Raw genomic sequence first — 13,862 nt, 5'->3', positions numbered from 1 at the left:
ATGCAAATTTTCCTCAATGTCACAATTCCTATTTTATTAATCGATACGGTATCTTTTAATATTCATATTTACAATTTTAAAAAGTTGGATTCTCTGCTAGAATAAATTGCTAATTCTTTGATAGTTCTATTTTCTAATTAATGTAGAATTTATTAGCATTACATTTTCTTTACGGTTGGGTTATAGCTATGTTGTGATAAAATATTACCTTTTTCAATATATAATACTCCCCCATACCACACCAATGGTAACATTAACTTTTTCACACTTGTCGACACACGTTTTGCAACGTGAATATTTTTAGTTACACATTATTAAAAATTATAAAAATTTGATATTCTTATAGCATTCATGACGATAAATCAAACAAGATCTCACATGACCATATTTTGTCTTATAGATTAAGAATAATCGAAGATTCTCTACGACTATTAATAGTGCCAAGATTCTCAATGTTACCATTGGTGTGGTATGGAGGGAGTAATTGATTTTACATCTTGATTATTATCTCTAAATATATGTGCATTAAAAAATATTTTAGGTAGTTTCAAACAGTTGGAGACTCTATAAACGCTGGAAAAAAGCTTTCTTTATTAATATATATAGATAGATAGATAGATACTGATTAGTACGGAGTATATACCATGGCCTTATTTATTGTTTTTGCTAACTTGGCTTCTTAATTGATCTATTAAGGCTTTGTTTGGCAGAGCATTTCAGGTAGCTTATTTGACCCAAGTAGCTTATTTGACCAACATTTCAGGCACCTTATTGTTTTGTACGTGTTTGGCAAGTAGCTTATTTTACAAAAAAAGATACCTGAAAAGAAATGTTACATGGGGTAGCATTTTAGAAATCAGGTACCTGAACTGATTTTATCTTCCATGTTTACCCCTTCAATTTATAATAATAGATCATTCCTATACCATTTTACGTCATTTCACCAAAAAAATCAGCTACCTTTTCAGCTAATTTGCCAAACATTTTTTATATGATCAGTTACCTTATCAGCTTCTAATTTTCAACTACCTTATCAGTTACCTTTTCAGGTTTCGGTTACCTTTTCAGCTACCTTTTCAGTTTTCAGCTACCTTTTCAGTATTCAGTTACCTTTTCAGTTAATTTTGCCAAATAGAGCCTAAATCGTCTATTCATCATTCCAATAATTCCATAACCTAATCATTTATTTATTACTCCCTTTTATCCAAATCAAAGGTAACATTACTTTTTTGAAGGTCAAAGTCAAACTTCAAAAAAATTGACCAACAATATCGTCAAAAGTATAAAACTTTGAAAGACAAAACTTATATAATATATATAGATATATATATACATTTGTTATGAAAAAGTATTTCACAGAATTTAGTTTTTTTTGCGAAAAAGTTATGTATAAATGAAGAAAAATACGGTCAAAGTATCGCCTCGAAGACCACCCAAAAGTAAGTGTTACCTTTGGTTTGGATGGGAGGAAGTAGTTCGTTGAAGTACAGATTAACTCACCAAATAGTATATGAATTTAACTCAAATTCATCAAATCACCATTATCATTTCATCCTTCATAATGGAGGTTTCTAATAGCAGTTTGTGCTTATTAAAAGTAATTTGTGATACTTTTCATATAGGATGGTGATGCACCAATAATTAGTCAAAATGAATGTCAAAGTACAGTTGTTTGATAGTGATACACCAAGGTGCCTTACCAAGACAACCTAATGCATGGAAGTGCTACCATCTCGGTTACCCGAGGCTATGTATATCAAATTAACCATAAAAGAACATACTTAAATAAATGAGTTTAAGTGATTATATAACCAAAATCCCAAAACTATAAGTAAAATACATCTATTCCAAAATATCAAACCAACTGAAAAGAAATATAAGTTCAAGACACAGCGGAAGACTCTAATGACACGTGGTGACTCCATCCCAGCTATCCCTCGCGCAATCCATCTCATACCTGCTCAATAACTGCTCACCATCCCCGAATGAATCACCACAGTTTTTAAAACAATTAACGGGGTCAGTTACTGATTACACAATTCAAGATAAGCAAGATAACAATACATACGATCATCCAACTCCATCACATCTCCACACACATGACTACACACTAAAGTGTGTAGCCCTGCAAGAATATCCATCGCAACAGATATTCTACACCGCTAGTGGGGGACCGCAGCCGTTCCCACCAAATCCCCGCTCATCAACTCCGAGCGAAAACCCAAGTTCCTTAATGTGCACATCCCCCTTGTAACGGGAACCACAAGGGGCGAATCAAGGGCGTGAAGCAACTCCCACAAGTGACTCCACTCAGTCGAGGACGCACCTCACGAACCACAGACAAACACATTCAACCAACTATACAACAACAATTACCAATTACAATACCAATATGATAAAGATCCACAACATCACAACCATCGCCAATCAACTATCAAATACAATGTAATCAATAACCGAGTAGGGAACCCCTACCTGGAAAGGCAAATCACCAAGATCGTCACAATCAGCTATTCAAAACTGCTCCTCTACGAAGCCACCTCTTATAATCACACAATCATATAATTACTATCTAACAATCACCATACTCCCAAAATCCCCCAAAATACCCAATTAGGGTTTCAATCAAAAACAATAAAACGACATAAAAATCATAATAGAATCTTACCCACGATGCGACGGTATCAACGGCGTAAAGAACACAACGATCCGACGATTCTAGCCCTTAGGATTTGATAGCAATGGGAGGAAGAGAAGTTACGTAGTTTTTCTCTTGTGTAAATAGTTTAGAAAACAGTGAAAAGTAAAAAGGAATTGATAAAATAACTTTATATAACCTCCTCACGTTACTATCAAAACCCGGCGAAATAACCCGTAAAACCGACTTACTCGATCGAGTGCCCCCTACTCGATCGAGTACCCCCTACTCGATCGAGTACCCATCAGACAATACACTGTTTCGAAACCAAAACTCACTTACTCGACAGAGTAAGCCTTACTCGATAGAGTACCCAACAGTACAGAAAACAGTAGTATTACAGTCTTCCCTCCTTAAAAATGAACTTCGTCCCCGAATTTCAAACTCATACTCAGAAACAAACATACTAACTCAAACACGACACAACAACGCAACAAAAACTCAAAAAAAACCCCAACAAAACCCCAACCCCAACTCATACCGACTCAAAACAACCACTAACTGTACAAAAACTAGCATAAAACCATACCAAAACCTTATGCGATCATCTCCTATCCCCCTAAAACAAACATGGTTACATCCCCGTAACCACACATACCTGATGAAAAAGAGACGGATACTGCTCCCTCATAGCCTCTTCCGCCTCCAGTAGCTTCCTCAACCTCATGATTAGACCATAGGACCTTAAGCAACACCGTTTCCCCAGACCTAGTTTTCCGAACCTTGCGATCAAGAATCTGTTTTGGCACCTCAAGATAAGACAAGGATTCATCCAACTCGATGTTCTCCACCTCTAGCAGATGGGAAGGATCACTCACATACTTCCATAACTGAGACACATGGAACATATTATGCACCCGATCCAAAGCTGGTGGTAACGCTAACCGATAAGCAACCTCTCCCACATGATCCAAAATCTCATATGGTCCTACGAACTTCTGGCACAACTTCCCTTTCTTACCAAACCTCATAACCCCACGTATAGGAGATACTTTCAGAAGAACCTTATCCCCAACCTAAAACTCTATGTCACGGCGATGTAAGTCTGCATAACACTTTTGTCGATCATGGGCCGCTTTCATCTTTTGTCTAATCACCTTAACCTATTCTATCATCTCTTGTACCATCTGTGGTCTTAAAACCACTGCCTCAGCTCTATCATCCCAGCAAATCGGACACCTACACCTCTTCCGAGACAAAGGCTCAAACAATACCATCCCAATACTCGTATGGTAGCTGTTGTTGTAAGAAAATTCGATCAAATCCAACCTATCTTCCCAGCTACCACCAAACTCCATCACACAAGCTCGTAACATATCCTCCAAAGGCTTAATAGTTCTTTATGTCTGTCCATTTGTTGCAGGATGAAAAGCAGTACTCATCTTCAAGGTAGTTCCCATCATCTCCTGCAACTCTTGCCAAAACCGAGAAATAAACCTCGCATCTCGATCTGACACAGTGTCCTTAGGAACTCCATGTAACCTCACCACATGTTTACTGTACCCATTAGCCAACTGAACCTTACTCCATGTATCTTTCATTGGAATAAAGTGAGCTGACTTAGTCAGGCGATCCACTATCACCCATATCATGTTATTACCCTGCTAGCTCCTCGGTAAACCCACTATAAAGTCCATGGAGATAGACTCCCACTTCCACTAAGGTACCTCAAGATATTGAATCTTACCTTGTGGTCATCGCTGCTCTCCCTTAACTCTCTGACATGTCAAACATCGAGCCACGAAGTCAGTTGTTTCTCTTTTCAACCCAGGGCACCAGAAAGTCTTCTTCAAATCTCTATACAGCTTGTCACCACCTGGATGTACTGAATACGGTGTGCAATGAGCCTCTGTCATGATCACCTTTTTCAACTACTCATCGCTTGGCACACACCATCTCCCATCAAACCGAACACTCCCATCTGTATGAATAGAGAACCGAGACATTGCCCCTTTCTCCACTCCAGCTCTCCACTCCTGAATTCTAAGATCAAGAGCCTGCTTCTGGCGAATATCATCATAAAGATCTGACTCCACTGTCAAGTCTCCTCTAGCATCCCCTTTTTGTATCACATGTATCCCCATCTTACCCACCTCATCTCTCAACCTCATCACAGACATAGCTGTGCATAGAGAATGCACACTCTTCCTGCTCAACGCATCAGCCACAACGTTTGCTTTCCCTTCATAGTATATGATATCCATGTCATAATCCCCTATAAGCTCCATCCATCTCCTCTGTCTCATGTTCAGCTCCTTTTGAGTAAAGATGTACTTTAAACTCTTGTGATCTGAAAATACCTTAAAGGTCGCCCCATAAAGATGGTGTCTCCAAATATTGAGAGCAAACACAACTGCACCCAACTCAAGATCATGTGTCGGATAGTTCTCCTCATAAGGCTTCAATTGCCTAAAAGCATAGGCAATGACTTTCCCATTCTGCATCAATACACAACCCAACCCGTTCTTCGAAGCATCTGTATGAACCTCAAAGTTCTCACACCCTTCAGGTAAAGTTAAGACTAGAGCTATGGTCAAACGCTCCTTTAATGTTTGGAATGACGTCTCACAACTTTCATCCCAACGAAACCTGTTCTCTTTCCTCATCAACGCTGTCATAGGTTTGGCGATCTTTGAAAAGTCTTTCACGAACAGACGATAGTACCCTGCCAAACCCAAGAAACTCCTGATCTCCGATCCAAAAACTGACTGAATACCCGGTTCATCAAATCCATAAACACTGCTGGCGCATTAGACAACCCAAACTGCATCACCACATACTCATAGTGACAATACCTTGTTTGAAAATATGTCTTTGGTATGTCCTCATCTTGAATCCTCACCTGATGGTAACCTGATCTCAAATCAATATTTGAAAAGACTCATGTACCACTCAACTGGTCAAACAGATCATCTATCCTTGGCAAAGAATACTTGTTCTTCACTGTAACCCTGTTCAGCTCCCTGTAGTCGATGCACAACCTCAAGCTCCTATCTTTCTTCTTCACAAACAGAATTGGTGCTCCCCACGGCGATACACTAGATCTAATGTATCCCTTATCTATCAAATCATCCAACTGCTTCTTCAACTCTTCTAACTCTTTAGAACCCATGCGGTACAGGGCCTTAGAGATTGGTCCCGTCCCTGGTTTTAACTCCACACTGAAATCTATATCTCTCTTTGGTGGCAAACCTGGTATCTCCTCCGGAAAAACATCTGGTAACTCTCCCACCACTGGTATCTGATCAGCTGTCGAACCCACCTTACTATGGTCTTTTACATGGCATAGAATCAAAGGACACCCCTTTCCTCATATAAGACTTCAATGTCACCATTGCAATCACTTTGACTTTGGGTTTAACAACAATCCCAGAATAAGACACACTAACTCCCTTAGGACCTCTCAAAGAGACTCTCTTTTGGTGACAATCTATTCTAGCCTTGTACTTACCCAGCCAATCCATACCAACTATCATCTCAAAACTATCCATAGGAAATTCTAACAAATCCACTGGAAGGTCAACCTGCCCAACTATCATAGACACGCCCTTATACAACCTCCCACAAGACACTGACTCACCTGATGGTATAAAAACCTAATCTTTTACAAACTCAAACTCTCTCAAACCCAAAAGTTTAGCATGACTCGACGATACAAAAGAGTGTGACGCCCTCGAATCAAACAAAACAAAGGTAGAAACATCATTAACAAGAAAGGTACCCGTGATCACGTGAGCATCATCCTCAGCAGCTTTCTTGTCCATCTTGAATAACTCGCCACTGGTCTTTTATCCACCTCCCTGGATTGTACTAGCTGAAGTAGATGGCTTGGCAGCTTACCCCTGATTGTTGTTAGCTGCCGGTTTCTGATAAGAGTTACCGCCATTGCGGTTAGATCCACTATTGTTGTTACTCTGACCTCCTTGGTTATTCCATGACCCAGCCGGCCTGTTGCTAGCAAAACTCTGAGACGGACCCTGCGAGAAACTCCCCTGCGATGGCCTCTGAAAACCTCTCCCCACGGCACTAGTACACTCGTGCCTCTTGTGGCCCATACCGCCACAGTTGTAACAAGAAATATTCCAGCTGCTACCACTACCACCATAACCACGCCCGTACGAAGCTCCACTACTAAAACCCGATCCCGATGAGTAAGCCCTCGCCTGGTTGTGGTTACCCCTCTTGTAACTGGACTGACCACCACCTTCACTCTCAGCCTTTCACTTCTGAGGACCCCTCTTCTTGTTCTCTTCGGCCATTTCGACCAATCTCTCAATCTCCCTGCTCGCTCATAAACTTCCTTAACATCTGTAAGGACCCCAACTGGTAGCTTCTCCATTATCTGGTAAATCAACCCCTTCTCAGACCTCAGTGCTAAGTTCTCCTGACTCAGCCCCATGTCCTATGCATACCTCGATTTCTCATTAAACTTATGATAGTAATCGGCCACAGTCATATCCAGAGTCATCTTGAAAGCATCAAACTCCTCCCTCAGCTTACTACGAACATGTTCAGGTAAAAACTCCCGGCGCATAGCTCTCTTAAACTCACTCCATGGTATAGCTGACTTCCCCTGCTTTAGATACAAATCTAAGGCACTCTCTCTTACCTTGTCCCTCCAGTATCCCGCAGCATCTCTCAAGTAGAACACAGTTCTTTTCACTTTGAAGTCCTCGGGACAATGAACCATATTCAAGATGTTCTCCATCTCCCTATCCCAATTGTCGAGCAAAATTGGTGCACCGGTACCCATATACTCTTTTGGGTTGAAGCATCTATCGTAGTGCTCATCTTGGCAAATTCCACCCCGGCATCTTTGTCTTTCCCAAACTTCTTTAGGGCCTCGGTAAGCGCGTCTTGATGCTCAAGCATCTTGGCTATATCATCTACACTCATCTCCTGCGCCTTAGTGTACAAAGTAGATCTCTTTGGCGGCATATCTTTGAGCTATATGAAAAAAGACAAATATAAGCACATAGCCTACGGTTCAAAGCATATACGACCTGTACAGCCCACACTCGATCGAGTAACTAAACCCACTCGATCGAGTTCCCCACTTACTCGATCGAGTGCCTCAACTCCAGAACCTGACCAGAACGTACAACAAAACACACTCGATCGAGCCCCAAACGTACTCAATCGAGTAGCCCCCACTCGATCGAGTACTCCACTTACTCGATCAAGTTCCCCAAAATAGCAGCTACTGCCCATCATTATCATATACCCACTCCATCGAGCTCAGCCCACTCGATCGAGTCCAACCTACTCGATCGAGTATCCCCCACTCGATCGAGTCATGCTGACTCTCTAGCTACCCGCATGCTTTAACTCAACAACTTTTCGCAACCAATATATGGATATATATACATAAAACGCAACATCCTATTCACATATTACTATAATGCCACATTATAAATCATCCATCATGCAACATCATTATTCGCATCATATCATCATATGAACTACTTAACCTTTTTCACCACATCCTCCATTCCTCCACAATCGTCTATCCAACAGTTCTATACATCACACCATCCAACATATGCAATAGAACATTTGTAAACACATAGCGATCCCATGACACCCCATAGTGACCGGTTCAAAGTTTTAGGACGAGTTCGCGACTTTAGGACGTCTTCCAAGCCTTTGCATTAGCTCCAAACAACTCCTACCCGGGTTCATTTTAGTTTGACTCCCTAGATTCATTAGGTTCATTAGTTACAAGTTCCAAAATCGTCGCTCTGATACCACTTTGTAACACCCCCATACACCAAGGTGCCTTACCAAGACCACCTAATAATGCATGGAAGTGCTACCATCTCGGTTACCCGGGGCTATGTATATCAAATTAACCATAAAAGAACATACTTAAATAAATGAGTTTAAGTGATTACATAACCAAAATCCCAAAACTGTAAAGTAAAATACATCTATTCCAAAATATCAAACCAACTGAAAAGAAATATAAGTTCAAGACACAGCGGAAGACTCTAATGACACGTGGTGACTCCATCCCAGCTATCTCTCGCGCAATCCATCTCATACCTGCTCAATAACTACTCACCATCCCCGAATGGATCACCACAGTTTTTAAAACAATTAACGGAGTCAGTTACTGATTACACAATTCAAGATAAGTAAGATAACAATACATACGATCATCCAACTCCGTCACATCTCCACACATCTGACTAGACACTAAAGTGTGTAGCCCTGCCAGAATATCCATCGCAACAGATATTCCACACCGCCAGTGGGGACCGCAGCCGTTCCCACCAAATTCCCGCTCATCAACTCTGAGCGAAAACCCAAGTTCCTTAATGTGCACATCCCCCTTGTGACGGGAACCACAAGGGGCGAATCAAGGGCGTGAAGCCACTCCCGCAAGTGACTCCACTCAACCGAGGACGCTCCTCGCGAACCACAAACAAACACATCCAACTAACTATACAACAATTACCAATTACAATACCAATATGATAAAGATCAACAACATCACAACCATCACCAATCAACTATCAAATACAATGTAATCAATAACCAAGTAGGGAAACCCTACCTGGAAAGGCAAATCACCAAGATCGTCACAATCAGCTAGTCAAAACTACTCCTCTACGAAACCACCTCCTATAATCACACAATCATATAATTACTATCTAACAATCACCATACTCTCAAAATCCCCCAAAATACCTAATTAGGGTTTCAACCAAAAACAATAAAACGACATAAAATCATACTAGAATATTACCCACGATGCGACGGTCTCAACGGCGTAAAGAACACAACGATTCGATGACTCTAACCCTTAGGATTTGATAGCAATGGGAGTAAGGGAAGTTACGTAGTTTTTCTCTTGTGTAAATAGTTTAGAAAACAGTGAAAAGTAAAAAGGAATTGATAAAATAACTTTATATAACCTCCTCACGTTGCTATCAAAACCCGGCGAAATAACCCGTAAAACCGACTTACTCGATCGAGTAAGTCACTTACTCGATCGAGTGCCCCCTACTCGATCGAGTGACGCCTACTCGATCGAGTACCCATTAGACAGTACATTGTTTCGAAACCAAAATTCACTTACTCGACAGAGTAACCCTTACTCGATAGTGTACCCAACAGTACAGAAAACCGTAGTATTACAAGGGGTACACCGTAGAATTTCAAAAATAAATGTAGGAGTACAACATAAAAAACTGAAAAATTCGGGGGTACGCCGCTGAATATCCCTTTTTTTGTTCATTAGTCCTCCTAGAGATTGGATTAGGCATTCGATATTAGTTAGTACTAATCCCGTCCCACTAATTTATTTGTCTTTGAATAAAAACCAACTTTTATTGAAGATGGTTTTTTTTTAAAAGGCACCTCACAACCGATTAAAATACGAGCAAGTGGGAGAGAAGGTTGTGAGAGATTTTTTCTTTTTAAAAGGCCGTCATAAGCAACATTTGTTGTTGATTAAAATACCTACCACAAAAAAATGAGAGAAGTGAATAATTACTTAATAATTTACTTATGAAGTGGACATTCTCTCCTCCTTAATGAGCACCGGTCCAAGCTCATATGCAAATTTACCAAACTTTTTGAAACCATTTTAATTAGGGTCAAAATTTTGATTGGTCTTTGTCAATTTCTTACTTCTCAACCAAAACATAATAGAAATGGAGTAAGGTAAATAGTTTCTTATTGCATAGGGGCGTCTTAAAACAAATGGAGGCCCAGTGCGACACGGAAAAATAAGGCCCCAAAATGAATGCACAAGTATATTATACTTCGAGATTTGTATTAAATTTCATTAATGAAAGCTTATAATACGATGACCAAAAGTGGAGGCCCGGTTCCCACGCCCGTAATTACCCGTGGCCTTAGACACCCCTGCTTATTGGCACCTATATGGACACAATTAGTTTCTATCAAAACAAATACGGAGTAGATTCCTTTGTTTCTAATATTATCAACGGCCACCTATTACTTCCTAATGGAATCAGAATAACAAGCTAGGATAAGCTTAAATCTACAATGTCAACATATTCTTTTCTTTTTTTTTTTTTGGCGACGGTGAAATAAAGTCTTATACATATGGCATTTGACTCATTTAATCAAATACACTTATTTTAATTAAATAGTACACAAACGCAACACAGTAGATACATCGGTAAGGAAAAGAATGCGGGCGGCGAACGGACTGCTGAACACGAACTTCATCTTCACTTTTCTCTACATGCCTCACAGCTTCCGAGAACAAATGAGCCTTCCGGGCCGCCAAGAAAGAGCAAGGTGCACTTACGCCACAAGGACGTAGAAAAAAATGGCGGAATATCGTCCACGAAGGGCGGCCTCCAATGGAGAGGAATCTCCTACATCTTGAAACACGTTCCCAGCGAACAAGAACCTCATAGCCAAGGAAGGTAAGTGAGTAGAAAAGAAGCGAAAAATAAGTCACTCCGATCAACTCCCTAACCAACTCCATCTCAGCAGGCGAGATGAACACAACACAGACCCGAATTTAAAGTTACCATTGCGATTATTAGAAACACGGCACTATGATCTACCACCCCAATGATTAAGGGACAGGACACCCTTAACCAATAGAAGGTTTTTATTAGTAAAAAAAAAAATAAGACCGGAGCAGAGACCAGACGTCATTGTATTAATGTCGGAGACCACCACAACCCCACCATCACCACCCTCCAGCCTAAACAATCCCAACCCAAACCGAACCATGATTTGTGATAAGCACCATCATTATAAAACCCATGACCAGTGAAAAATGCCACGCCCAACTTCACACCAACCGCCCAGAAAATCGCTCGCTCACATGGCCCACCAACCACCAGCAACGACAACCATCAAAATGAAACCAAACCCCCAACTTCAAAAACTTGACGGACCAACCCCAAACACCGCAAACAACCAGAAAGACTCAAAGACGAAGGGAGACCCATAAAAAGGACCACGGTGACCAGCGCGGAAAAACAAGCCTGAAAAGGACGACGACTTAACAAAGACCAATACCCATGCATGTTATGAATGAACCAACAGGTGGGGGAAGGGGCGAGGAGAAGGGGAACACCTATCAAATCCATGCATAACCATAGAAGGGTGAGACAACCCAGGACCACAAAGAACAACATTATAAACCGAATACAAAGGGTGAGGCAGCCCGCACGAAGAGGTGGGGAAAGGGGCGAGGGGAAGGGGAAACACCTCTCCGGCACCACCCTGAGACGCACAAGCATGAATACCCAACGAGAAAAAGGATCTGGAGCGGACGGAGCACCAACAAGACAGAAAAAGAGTAAGGGACCGACCCAAGCAGAAAAAAGGCAGCGTTTTCGTCTTAGCCAAGAATGGAAACCGGTGAAGGTCTAATCAAGGAGGAGTCGGGTCACCGAAGATGGGCTAAAGAATAGCCACATCTCCGGCGAGAGGGTTGAAAGATTGGAAAGGAGGAAAATGTGTGTAGGACGGCGGTAGTGGAGCAAGGGAATAAGGGTTATAAGTTTTAGGGGTTTTTAATTTGAGAGGATTTCCTCTCTCTAGAACTCTTGAAATACAAATATGTCAACATATTCAGATCCTTTAAAACATTACATAAACATTTCTTTGCATTGCTGAGATTATTGCTCCATGTAAAATGAATATCTTCCATCAACACGACGTGACGAATAAATTTGTTAAATTCCCTATACCATTACTCAATTGCTATCATCTACTAAACAATCCATTCCTTTTTATGTCATTGACAACTTCTTTTTGCCCACCTTGTCCAACTTTAGTGGTCTATACGCAAAAATTTACGCCTTTTTCGACAACTGCCTGGTTCAATTTTGGGTATCGGGTTCCTACGAATAACTTGTGATGACCTCTATATAGTCTTTCGTTTTCTTGTTGAATGAAACACGAATTCGCTACCTAAACTTGTCTAGCTAGAGCTCTACAAATTACTCGAACGACTAGATGTTATAGTCGCGACTTAGGAGTTAAAGGAAATGGCTATGAGACGGATTGTGAAGGAGCTTCAAGACATCAAAAGAGATCCTCCAGTATCATGTAGTGCAGGTAATCTTTTAACTCTTTAGCAACACGACTTAATTTCCTGAATTCTAAAGTTATGCCCTTAAATCGGTCTGTTAGAATTTGGAGAATATCATAATTGATCTCATACTAACTCTTAACAATCCTAATACGGTCTTATGTTTTTGTGTATGGAATTAGGTCCTGTATCAGAGAACTTGTATCATTGGCAGGCGACAATTATGGGGCCTAGTGATAGCCCTTATGCTGGTGGTGTTTTTTCTTCTGAACATACACTTTCCTAATGATCATCCTTTCAAACCACCTAAGGTGATACACTGATACTATCCCAAGTATCTACGTTTTCTTGGAAGACCCGTCCTATACTAGAACTTGATGAATTTTTCAAAGGCGATAGGAGAGTTTTAGGTCGGAACCATAAAAACTTGAGACCTTGAATATTCATCATGTATTCATGTCCTACTAAAGGCCGTCTTGGCCAAGATTTCACGGTTCGCTAATTGAAAATCTCATCGATGTTATCTGAACTGGTTGCAGTTTGCATTTTGGACCAAAGTGTTCCATCCAAACATTAACAATAATGGGAATATTTGCCTGGACATCCTAAGAGAACAGTGGAGCCCGGCCCTAACTATATCCAAGGTCAGTATAACAGTTTAAACCCATTTTTCGGCCCCATTTCATGTCAAAATGGTTCAACTCTGGATTTTTTTTATCAATGCAGGTTTTGCTGTCCATATGTTCTTTGTTCACGGATCCGAACCCAGATGATCCTCTTGTTCCAGAGATTGCTCACATGTATAAGAGGAATCGCGCCAAGTATGAGGCAACTGCACGGAGCTGGACTCACAAGTATCTGAAGTATGCCATGAACTAGTGGAGTCCCAGATTATCCTCTCTATTGACAAACTACAATTGAAAGCTTATAAGCCGTTTATAATTGTACTATGAATAATATCACTTGTTTACAATTGTACACTTTTCAGCCTGCTAATCAGTAGATGATACGGAGATATGTATCGTTTTTGTTCCAGAAGGCAGTCTTGTTAATATGTTGAAAGTGAGCAGCACAAACGTAGAAGTTAAGATACAATCAATGTCATACGCTCATTTTTACTATTGTAAA

General features: G+C 40.7%; 1 pseudogene; it reads left to right on the top strand.

Annotated features, from left to right (window-relative positions):
• The first annotated feature begins 12,618 nt into the window (after positions 1-12,618).
• LOC141633077 (ubiquitin-conjugating enzyme E2-17 kDa-like) lies at positions 12,619-13,697 on the top strand (annotated as a pseudogene).
• Positions 13,698-13,862: the final 165 nt, after the last annotated feature.

The sequence above is a fragment of the Silene latifolia genome, chromosome Y (assembly GCF_048544455.1).
Source record: "Silene latifolia isolate original U9 population chromosome Y, ASM4854445v1, whole genome shotgun sequence".
Classification (NCBI taxonomy): Eukaryota; Viridiplantae; Streptophyta; class Magnoliopsida; order Caryophyllales; family Caryophyllaceae; genus Silene; species Silene latifolia.
The sequence above is the reverse complement of the archived record's forward strand: the minus strand, read 5'-3'. Positions and strand labels throughout refer to the sequence as shown.